Source organism: Acomys minous (genome assembly GCF_964271855.1).
Source record: "Acomys minous genome assembly, chromosome: 13".
In the NCBI taxonomy this organism is placed as follows: Eukaryota; Metazoa; Chordata; class Mammalia; order Rodentia; family Muridae; genus Acomys; species Acomys minous.
The window spans coordinates 45,057,460-45,068,429 of record NC_140495.1 but is presented as its reverse complement, the minus strand read 5'-3'; positions in this window follow the sequence as shown (position 1 = coordinate 45,068,429).

Here is a 10,970-nt window from a genome sequence, read left to right as displayed (position 1 = left end):
TTATCTCTTAGGGAAAAGTGAAATCACACCAAGTTTCTAATATCAAAATGTGCCCTAAAGTCAAGGGATTGTGACTGAAACAGAGGCTGATTGGAACCCAACAGAGATGACTTAATGACATCTGTGCCCGCAGGACCCCAGTGTGGCCAGCTGAAGAGGCACTACCCTGCAGAAGAGCTGGTTGAATGTTCAATAGGAAACATAATAAAGCTGTATACAGTGAGGGGCTCCCCCTTTCTCAGGGGGAGGGGAAGGAGAAAGAAGGAGGGAGAGAGGGACGGGGAGGAGAAGAGGGAGGTGGCTACAATTGGGACATAAAATGAATAAATACATGAACTAAGAAAATAAAAATAAAGAGCACACGGGAGCCTGAGACTCAAGAAAAATCACAAGTTCAAGGCCTACTGGGAACAGACGAGACAGGAAAAGCAAAGCTGCATAGCACATTATTGCATACTACAGGCTCATTGGGCGACCATCACATAGAAACAACCGAGCTGTCTGCCTTGCTCTCCCCATCAAAAGCTGACTCTCAGGGGTGGGGTTTCTACCTCCTGGCCATAGCAGGGTGCACCACCCCTTCTGTCCTCCCCCGCCCCCACCCCCCCACCCTGTCCCCACCCCCACTGCCCCTGCCCAGATGGACATAGAGCAGGATTCTAACAGAGCTGGAAGGATTGTATCTGCGGAGCTATGGGCAGCCCCTGCTGCCTGCCGTCTGTATCAGGAAGCCTTTGGCTGAAAAAGGATACAGGAGAGATGAGCAACTGCAGCTGGTGCCCCTCCCCAGCCTGGCTCGGATTCTGCCTGAGATGGGGTTGAGGGGCTCCTAAAAGCCTCCTTGAATCATGAGAAATGTCTCCTTTTGGAAAGGATAGCACAGGTGGTCTGCTGCCAAGGGTCCTTGGCTAACTGTGTAATCTGGACCTTGGCTCATGTGACAGAGAGATGGCGCACAGGACACTTGGAAACAAACTTGACTGGCACTGTCCTAACTAGGTCACGGACGCATTGTGCAACACTGACAGGTACAGTCATCCGCTAAGAGCTGGGAAAGCCGTGGAACAGCTGAGTCAAAAGCAACGAAACTGCTAACCTGAGCTGCACCCACATTTGAAAATGCAATTAAGGGTAATAAACCAGCCAGAGGCAGGCTTATGTTTTCCCAGAATTTCCAACTGCTTCTGGGACTACAACTCAGAGCTTGCTCTTCTACTGAGTCACATCTAAATAGCTCCCAAACCTCTGGGCCACCTACAAATTATAGAAAATTGATGACTACAAACACAATAAGATGTCCCTCCAAGGAGCAAACGCAGAATGGTCATAAAGCATCACTGACTGAGAAGTCTGGGACGTCTTCTTCATGCTGCCATGCAGCTAGTAAATACTAAGGGTCCGTGTGCCAGGCACTGTTGGGTGGTGGAGAGACTGTGTAGACAAAGCCCTGCGTCAAGGGGCTTATTCTCTAACTAGATAGGTGGATGGTCTAAAAGTGTGTGGTGTTATCAGTGGTTGTGGGCTGGAAAGGAAACTCAAGCAGGGCAGGGCACAGGAAGGACAGGAGTACAGGAGTAGTGCTGGTGTGCACACACTGGCAGGGACAGCTGCAGTAAGAGCAGACTTCTTGTTCATTTTTATTTTTTGTTTTGTTTTGGTTTGGTTTTTTGGTTTTTGGTTTTTGGTTTGGTTTTTGTTGTTGTTGTTGTTTTTCAACACAGAGTTTCTCTGTGTGTCCTTGACTGTCCTGGACTTACTTTGTAGACCACACTAGCCTCGAATTCAACAGTGATCCGCCTGCGTCTGCCTCCCTGAGTGCTGGGATTAAAGGCGTGCGCCACCATGCCCAGGCAGATTTCTTTTTAAGTTAAAATATAGTTTCATCCATTTCTCCTCTCCCTTTTCTCCCTCCAACCCTCTCATGCCCCTCTTTTCAAAATCATGGCATAAATATATATGTATGTATATATATACATATATATGTATATATATACATACATATACATAAATATACACATATACATATAATTTGTATTTATATATTTATATATCCTATTATATAATATATGTAATAAATTACTATATACATAAATATTACAACATAGTTATAATATTTTACAATATAATTATAACATAATGTATTACAATATAACAAAACACATAAATACAACTTGCTGAGGCTGTTTATTGTTGCTTGTATGTATGAGTGCAGGGCTGACCACTTACTATTGGATAACTAATTAGGGGGCTCATCCCTTGGGAGGACTAAACCCTTTCCTTGCCTGTAGTTCTTTGTCTAGGAATGGGGCCCCATGAGATTCCCACCCTCGAGGTTAGGAATCCATATTGGCACTGTTCTTGAACAGGTCTTGGTTAGGCAGCCATGTTGTTGATACATCATGAGTGTGTAGCTTCCTCCTCATTTTTTAGGAGACACAATCTCACAGCAGACTTTTTATTCCTCTGGCTCTTAAAAAATCTTCCTACCCTCTTTTTTTTGTTGGTGGTGGTTTTGTTTTGTTGTTTTTTCAAGTCAGGGTCTCTCTGTGTGGCCTTGATTATCCTGGACTCACTTTGTAGACCAAACAGGCCTCGAATTCACAGTGATCCACCTGCCTCTGCCTTCCTGAGTGCTGGGATTACAGACGTGTGACACCACGCTTGGCCCATAATGTTTCTTGAGCCTTAGGTGCAGGAGTTGTTTTGCGTCTGCATATGTAGCCATTGTGGCTGGGCAGCCCATGAGCAGTCGGCTGTCCTCTGCATTTTGACAGTTGTGTTTTTCTGTAATGGTCTCTGCCTGCTGCAAAGAGAAGCTTCTTTGATGAGGGGGAGGGCTACACTTGTCCGTAGGTGTAAGCATAAGTATTTAGAACACAGGAAGTATGCTGCTCTCATAGAGCACTGACTGAAGGCTCTCCTCCAAGAGCCATGGCCTCACTAGCCCCAGGTATGACTTCTCTCCTGTCGAGTGAGCCCAAGGCCACACAGATGGCTGTTGATTATCACCAAGATATGAGTGCCACGTTGCACCTTTAGGGATATGTTGTTCACAGGCGTCACAAACTGGGTAGGATTATTGGTGCTTCCCTCCCTTGGCAGGTTGCATAACATCCTGGGTGCTATGAAAGCTCCTCCTCAGGGTGGAGGCTTTCAAGTCAGATCCAGCTTGAATCCTCCAAGTTCTGTGTCCAAAGTGCATGATGTCTTCAACAACAGGGACTCACCTTTGACCTCTGGGAGGCAACCAAAGGCAAGAGCAATAACCTATATTGTTTTGGGAGTCTCTTGGACACACCTAACCAACAACTTTAAAGGTGGGGGCGCGGTTCTCGTGCCTGGTACTGACATTTTTTTTATTAGGTTATCCCAGAAGGCTTAACTTCATTTAAAATACTTATATTTGTTTATGTGTATGTATGTATGTATTATATAAATAACTTTAGGTTAACAGTGTGATTCCTTACGGTTTTTCAAACATCCTTAGTGTTAGCTATTTCTCCCTCCCACCTCTGTATTGTCTTCCCTCCTTCCCCCACCTCCACTTTACCCTTCCCCCTCTCCTGTATTTCTCCCCCAAGCCCACTGTCCCCTTTTACTTTCCTGTGTTCTGCACTTACTCCAGGCTGTATACGCACATCTGAGGATACGGACCTAGGAACCACAGATGCGAGAGAACATGCCTGGGTTCCCTCGCTCGATAAAATCTCTTTCTAGTTCCATTCATGTACCTGCAAATTTCATTTTACCTTACGACCAAATCGTATACCATTGTGTATATGTACCCCCATTTTCTAACACTTGGGGGTACGGTGGCTATGAACCCGGCTGAGCACGTATCTGTGGGGAAGGGTGTCATATGTGAAGGAGTGATGCGACTGGGCCCTGTGGTGGGTGGATTTTTAGCTTTTTGAGCACTCCCCACACTGATTTCCACAGCGGCCGGACCAGTCTGCAATTCCAGCAAGCTAGGTGAGTATTCCCTCTCCTTCCTACCCGCCCTCTCCAGCGTTTGCGTGCTGTCAGTTGTTCAGCTGATCCTAGCCACTCTGCTGAAACTCGAAGCTGCTTTGAATGTGTATTCTTCTATTTGCTGAGGATAATGAACACTTTGGAAGTATTTGATAGTCATTTTTATTTCTTCTTTTGGTGAATCTCTGTTCAGCTCCATAGTCTGCTTTGTGAATGGGCAGCTCATTTCCTTGAGTCTGTTTTTTGAGTTCTTTATACATTCTGGGTATCAAGCCCCTGCCAGATCGATAGCTAACATGGATTCTCTCCTGCGTTTTGGGCTTTCGTTTCAATCTTTGATTGTTACGCAGGAACTTTTAAGTCCTATGAGGTCCCACTTGTCAATTGTTGGACTTATTTCCTAAGCAAGTGGGGTGTATTCAGAAAGCCCTTTCCCACATCAACATCTTGGAGGGGACTTCCTATGTTTTCTTCCAACAGTTTCTGTGTTTTAGGTTTTACATTAAGATGTTTGATCAGCCGGGTGTGGTGGCGCACACCTTTAGTTACAGCACTTGGGAGGCAGAGGCAAGTAGATTGATGTGAGTTCAAGGCCAGCCTGGTCTACAAAGTGAGTCCAGGACAGCCAAGGCTATACAGAGAAACCCTGTCTTGAAGAAAAAAAAAAAAAACAAGGTTGATCCATATGAATTTTTGTGCAGGGTGATGGATACAGGTCTAATTTCATCCAGTTTCCCTAGCATTCTTTGTTAAAGATTCTGTACTCACACTGGGTTCTTCTACTTTGTTTCATTGGTCTACACATCCATTTTTGTGCCAGTACCATACAGTTTTAATGATTTTTTTTTTTTTGAGACAGGGTTTCTCTATGTAGCCCTGGTTGTCCTGGAACTTGCTTTGTAGACCAGGCTAGCCTCAAACTCAGAGATCTGCCTTCCTCTGCCTCCCAAGTGCTGGGATTAAAGGTGTGCACCTCCACCGCCTGACTATCCTACCATTTTTATTACTATCGCCCTATAATATATCTTAAAATCTGTAATCCTTCCAGCACTGTTCTTTACTCAGGAATTCTTTGGCTTCTCCAGGTCTTTTATGGTTCCAAATGAATTTTAGGATAGTTTTATTTTCTATGTAAAGATGAGATGGGGCCAGGCATAGTGATGCACACTTTTAATCCCAGAATTCAGGAGGCAGAGGCAGGCAGATCTGTGTGAGTTCAAGACCAGCCTGGCCTACAAAGCAAGTCCAGGACAGCCAAGGCTACACAGAAAAACCCAGTCTCAAAACCAAACAACAACAACAACAACAACAACAACAACAACAAAAACCCAAACAAACAAAAAACAAATCCAAAAGCTTGGGGGCTTGAATAGCCTTTTACTTATAACTCAATACTTGTTGGCATTCTACTTGAATTATTGATTTATGTAGTACTTAAAACCACAATACCCTGCTATGTTCCTTTCTCCCACAAGAGTGGAGAACTGAAAAGTCCCCACGTCCAAATCCTAGCCAATCAGCTTTAAATGCTGGACATCGTGCTTACAACAAAATTGAGTCTTTGTGGGAAAGACTGTAAGCTTTGTCACAGGTGAAAGCAATCTTGGCGGGCTTTACCCTTGGACACCCCATAGATACCCTGAGATAGACTGGGGTGGAGCCATCCTGGGCCTGGAATTCAGGAAGCAGACCTGGGGACTCCACCTGGACTACTATTTTTCTAATTGACCCTCAATGGCAGAAGGAGACCACCCTTCCCACGTGACACAGACAGGCAGAGAGGAGAGAGCAGCGGCAGGTGCAGACCGCTTGAGCGCACGTGGATCAGCGAACAGGCCAAACCAGTACACGGGCCAGAGACACCTAGGGACCCATCCCATGGAACGGATACCGGAAGGTTCACTCTTTTTTCCCTTTAACCTTTTCCCCCTCTTATGTAAGCTAGTTGGGTTGTATAATAAAGTTTAATTGTTAAGAAACAGAGCATACAGCCAGGCGTGGTGGCGCACGCCTTTAATCCCAGCACTCGGGAGGCAGAGGCAGGCGGATCACTGTGAGTTTGAGGCCAGCCTGGTCTACAAAGTGAGTCCAGGACAGCCAAGGCTACACAGAGAAACCCTGTCTCGAAAAAACAAAACAAACAAACAAACAAACAACAAAAAAAAAGAAACAAAGCCTACAATTCTTCTTGTGTTTAGCTAATCAAAGTGATGTACTGCTGCCCTCCCCTTGCTTCCCACCTGGTTACCTGGTTGGTACCTGGTTATGGTTTTAGAAGCAGGCCAATGTCACAATTTGACTCTGAGTCCACTGTGTCCCTGGCCATAGTCAGTCTTGGGGTCTGGAGTTCTAATAAACCATCAATATCTCACTCGAGTGGGTTTGTGTGACAAGTCTTGTATTATGTGAATCTAGGGGGCTGGAGAGATGGCTCAGTGGTTAAGCGTACTGTCTGCTCTTCCAAAGGACTCAGGTTCAATTCCCAGCACCCACATGGCAGCTCACAACTGTCTGTAACTCCAGTTCCGAGGGATCTGACACCCTCACACCACTGCACATAAAAGAAAATAAAAATTTTAAAAAGATGTGAGTCTGTATCTTTAGTTGCAGTAGTACACTTCCTGTGAGATTGAATGCATCAGAGTTTGGTGTACATATGTTTATGATTGTAATGTCTTAACTGTTCCCTTGATTAGAATGAAGCGTCCTTCTTTATCTCTTCTGATTGATTTTAGTGTAAAATCAATTTTGCCAGATGTCAGCACAATATTTGCTTGTTTTCTGGTTCCTTTTGATTGGAGTGCTTTTTCCTTTGTTTCGCTTTAAGATGGCCCTTATTTTTAAAGCTTATTAGTATGAGTTTATTGTAGACAGCAGAAAGATTTTTTTCTTTTTTTCTTTTTTTTTTTTTTTTTTTTTTTTTGTTGTTGTTCGTTTTTTGAGACAGGGCTTCTCTTGTAGTTCTTTTTCTTTCAAGTTTGAGGTTTATTAATTGGTTTACTTATTTGAGGGACAAGGTCTCTCTGTGAGGCCTTAGCTCTTCTGGAACTCACTCTCTAGACCAGACTGACTTTGAAGTCACAGAGACCCCACCTGCCTCTGCTTCCCAACTACTCAATCTAAAGGCACATGTTGTCATGCCAAGTTTATTTTCTTGTATGTGTATGAGTGGTTTGCTTGCATATATGACTGTTTCCCACATGTGTGCAGTGCCCACGGAGGCCAGACAAGAGCTGGAGCTACAGTTACTAGCCACCAGGTGGGTGCAATGACTTGACCCTGGGTCCTCTGGAAGAGCAGCCATTGCTCATAATCCCTGAGCCATCTCTCCAGCCCCAGACTTTGTTTCTTAATCTATTCAACCAGCCTGTGTCTTCTGACTAAAGAGTTAAGGCCATTAATATTTAAAGTTATTTTTGAAAGGTGCACATTGGATGCAGTCATTAATTTGTCTTATTGGCATCTGTGTTCTTAGTCGTACTTGGTTTCAGTGATTACAGCTTCATTTGTTGTTGGGTTTTTTTTTTTTTCCCCTATAGCCCCTTGGCTATGCTTATTCCTCTCATCAGGCCAGAGTATTGCTCAAGTATTGTTTAAACCTGATATGCAGGCTATGAATTCTTTTAAGCTCGTTTGTATAAAAAAAACAACAACACTTTTTTTCCTTTCTCCTTCAACTATGCAGATAGTTTTGCTAGGTATAGCAGTCCAGGCTAGCAGCTATAGTCTCTTAGAAACTGGAATGCATTGCTCCTGGATCTTCTGGCCTTCAAAGTTTCCATTAAGAAATCAGATGTGTGAAAGTCAGTCCCCACTCTCCACTTAACTGTGGAAGATGCCCTGTCCATTGGCTAGATCTGGGTAGGGGTTTGATGCTTACTGCACGTATTGTCCTTGGTTGGTGCCATAGTTTGAGCAGAACCCCTAGGTCCAGATCTGCCTGTCATAGTGTTGTTCTTGTAGGTTTCTAGGACCCTCTGGATCCTTCTACGTCCCCTTGATGGGGAGGCCTGGTGGCACTCAGAAGGATAGTAGGCTACCAAGAAGGGACTTGATACCCTAGGATCATATACAGGGGGAGGAGGTCCCCCTCAGTCACAGTCATAGGGGAAGGGAGTAGGGTGAAAGCGGGAGAGAGGGAGGAATGGGAGGATACAAGGGATGGGATAACAATTGAGATGTAATATGAGTGAATTATTTTTAAAAATGCAAAAAAAAAAAAAAAAAAAAGAAATCAGATGTGCTGGCGTAGACCTTTAATCCCAACATTCAGGAGGCTGAGAAAGGTGGATCTCTGTGAATTCAAGGCCAGCCTGGTCTACAAAGTGAGTCCAGGACATCCAGAATTACGAGAAAACCCTGTCTCAAAAACCAAAATAAATAAATAAAAATAAAAAATCAGATGTAGTGGGGCACACCTTTAAACCCAGCACTTCGGAGGCCGGGGCAGGCGTATCTCTGAGTTTGAGGCCAGCCTGTTCTACAAAGCCAGTCCAGGACAGCCAGGCCTATAAGAGAAACCCTGTCTCAAAACCAAAAACAAACAAACAAACAAAAACCAGATGTTACCCAGGCATGGTGGCTAAGGCCTTTAATTCCAGCACTTGGGAGGCAGAAGCAGGCAGTTCTCTGTGAGTTTGAGGACATCATGGTCTACAGCCAGCACAGAGAAACTCTGTCTCGAAAAACAAAAACAGAATGTTCTTTGTGTATGACTTTTTTCTTCTTGCCATTTCCAATACTCTGCTGTATACAGAGTGTTTTAGCTGTGCTATGACTTGAAGAGACTTTCTGGTCTTGAATATTTGATGTTCTATGCACTTCTTGTACCGGCATGGGGTATGTCTTCCCTTAGTTTGAGGAAGTCTTTTATGATCCTGTTGAAAATCTGGTCTGTGTCCCACCCTGCCGTGTGTGTGTTTCACGTTCTTTGCTTGCGTGGTCCAGTTCATCTGCCTGATCTTTAAGCCCTGATGTTCTGTCTTCTGTTGGACCAGTTCTACCTGTGAGAGTCCCCTTCCGCTTTCCAGGTAGGTTATTTTAATTCCACCTTCATTCCAGCTCATGTGCTCATCATATTTTCTCATTACTGAATTTAGTTTTCAAATTCTAGATTGTCATTTCATTCAGAATGATGCTTGTGTTTTTCCTGGGCATCGGGCCAACGTTTATTCTTTCATTATATTTTAAGTTCATTAAGCCATTTGTATTAACTTCAAGCTCCTTGAATTCTTTGAAGCTTATGCATGTTCTTTTAATATTGTTTGCATTGTTGCAATAAAGGCTGGGCAGGTGGCGTCCTTTTGTTAGCTCTGTGTCAGATATGGAGTCACCGGGCTGGGCTGCTCCTGTTGGACCTGGAGGGTGCATGTAGCACAGGCCAAAGTCATGTGGTAGAAGGTGGGGCTGGGCTGGGCTGGGCTGGCAGGAAAAGTGGGTCATGGCCAAAGCCTGGCAGTTGGGTGTGGCATGGGCGAAGCTGACCAGACTAGGCCAGAGCCCTAGATGTGGGACTCAGACTAACGCGGGGATTAGAGAGCGTATGGATAGAACCAGACAGTTCATCAAGCTTGGCCCTGGCTCAAGACCTGCAGGTTGGACTGTGTCTGGAGATTGGATATGCCACAGAGAGATTAAGCCAGATGGTTAAGAGGAGAGCCTGTGCTGGCGTGTACAATGTGCCTCCTGACTAGAACCTCAATGTTGGGACCTCAGTAAACTAGGCCAGGGCACTAGATATGGGTCCCAGACTAGATCTGGGGTTTAGGGATGGTGTGTGGAGATCCCTCAAGATCAGGTGTGCTCACCAGGCCTGACGCTGGTGCAAGACTGACTAGATTTCTAATAAAGGGAGGGACAGTGACACAACTGTACCCAGACCTTTCCAGGCAGTGGGAAGGAGAGCCAGGAAGTAAGTCTGGGCCAAACTACTCACGTCACGGATGTAGACAGAGGAGTGGAAGACGGATCTGCCTCAGGGGCCTCTACAGGTTAAGGGAGATGACACTGAGGAGCTCCAGGAGTGATGCCGCCTAACAGTTTAGAGGATCGGCCTGTGGGCTGGAGAGCAGATAGTGGGGCAGCTGAGAGTGCCTGCTGCTCTCACAGAAGCCCTGGGTTCAGGTCCCAGCAACCACATCAGGTGGTTAACAACTACCTGTAACTCTAGCAGCTCCAGGAAATCTGTCTCTTCTGTATCCTCAGCAACACACACACATATACACACACACATACACACTCATACATTCACATATGCACACATATAATCACTCACACATGCACATACACATACACAAACTCACACACACACACACACACACACACACACACACACTATACACACACTCAAATAAATGAACCGACAGATAATCTTAAAAAAAAAAAAAAGATCCCATCTGGCTGGACATGGCAGTTCATACCTATTATCCTAGCATTTGGGAGGCTAAGGCAGAACTACTGAGTGTTAGATCAGCCTGGACAACAGAATAAGATCACATCTTTAAAAAAAAAAGCCAAAAGCAAATAAGTGACATAAATAAATAAATAAATAAATAAATAAATAAATAAATAAATGGCTTACTCTAGTTGTGGATTAAGAATAAGCCATATGGGCTGGAGAGATAGCTCAGAGGTTAAGAGCACTAACCGCTCTTCCAAAGGTCCTGAGTTCAATTCCCAGCAACCACATGGTGGCTCACAACCATCTATAATGAGATCTGGTGCCTTCTTCTGGTGTGCAGGCGTACATGCAGGAAGAATACTGTGTAAATAACTCTTTAAAAAAAAAAAAAAGAATAGGCCATATGGGGCTGGAGAGATGGCTCAGTGGTTAAGAGCACTCACTCCTGCTCTTTCAAAGGACCTGGGTTCAATTCCCAGCACCCACATGGCAGCTCACAACTGTTCTGTAACTCCAAGATCTGACACCCTCACACCAATGCACATAAATTAAAATTAAATATTTTTTTAAAAAGAATAAACCATAGGCCGGGCATGGT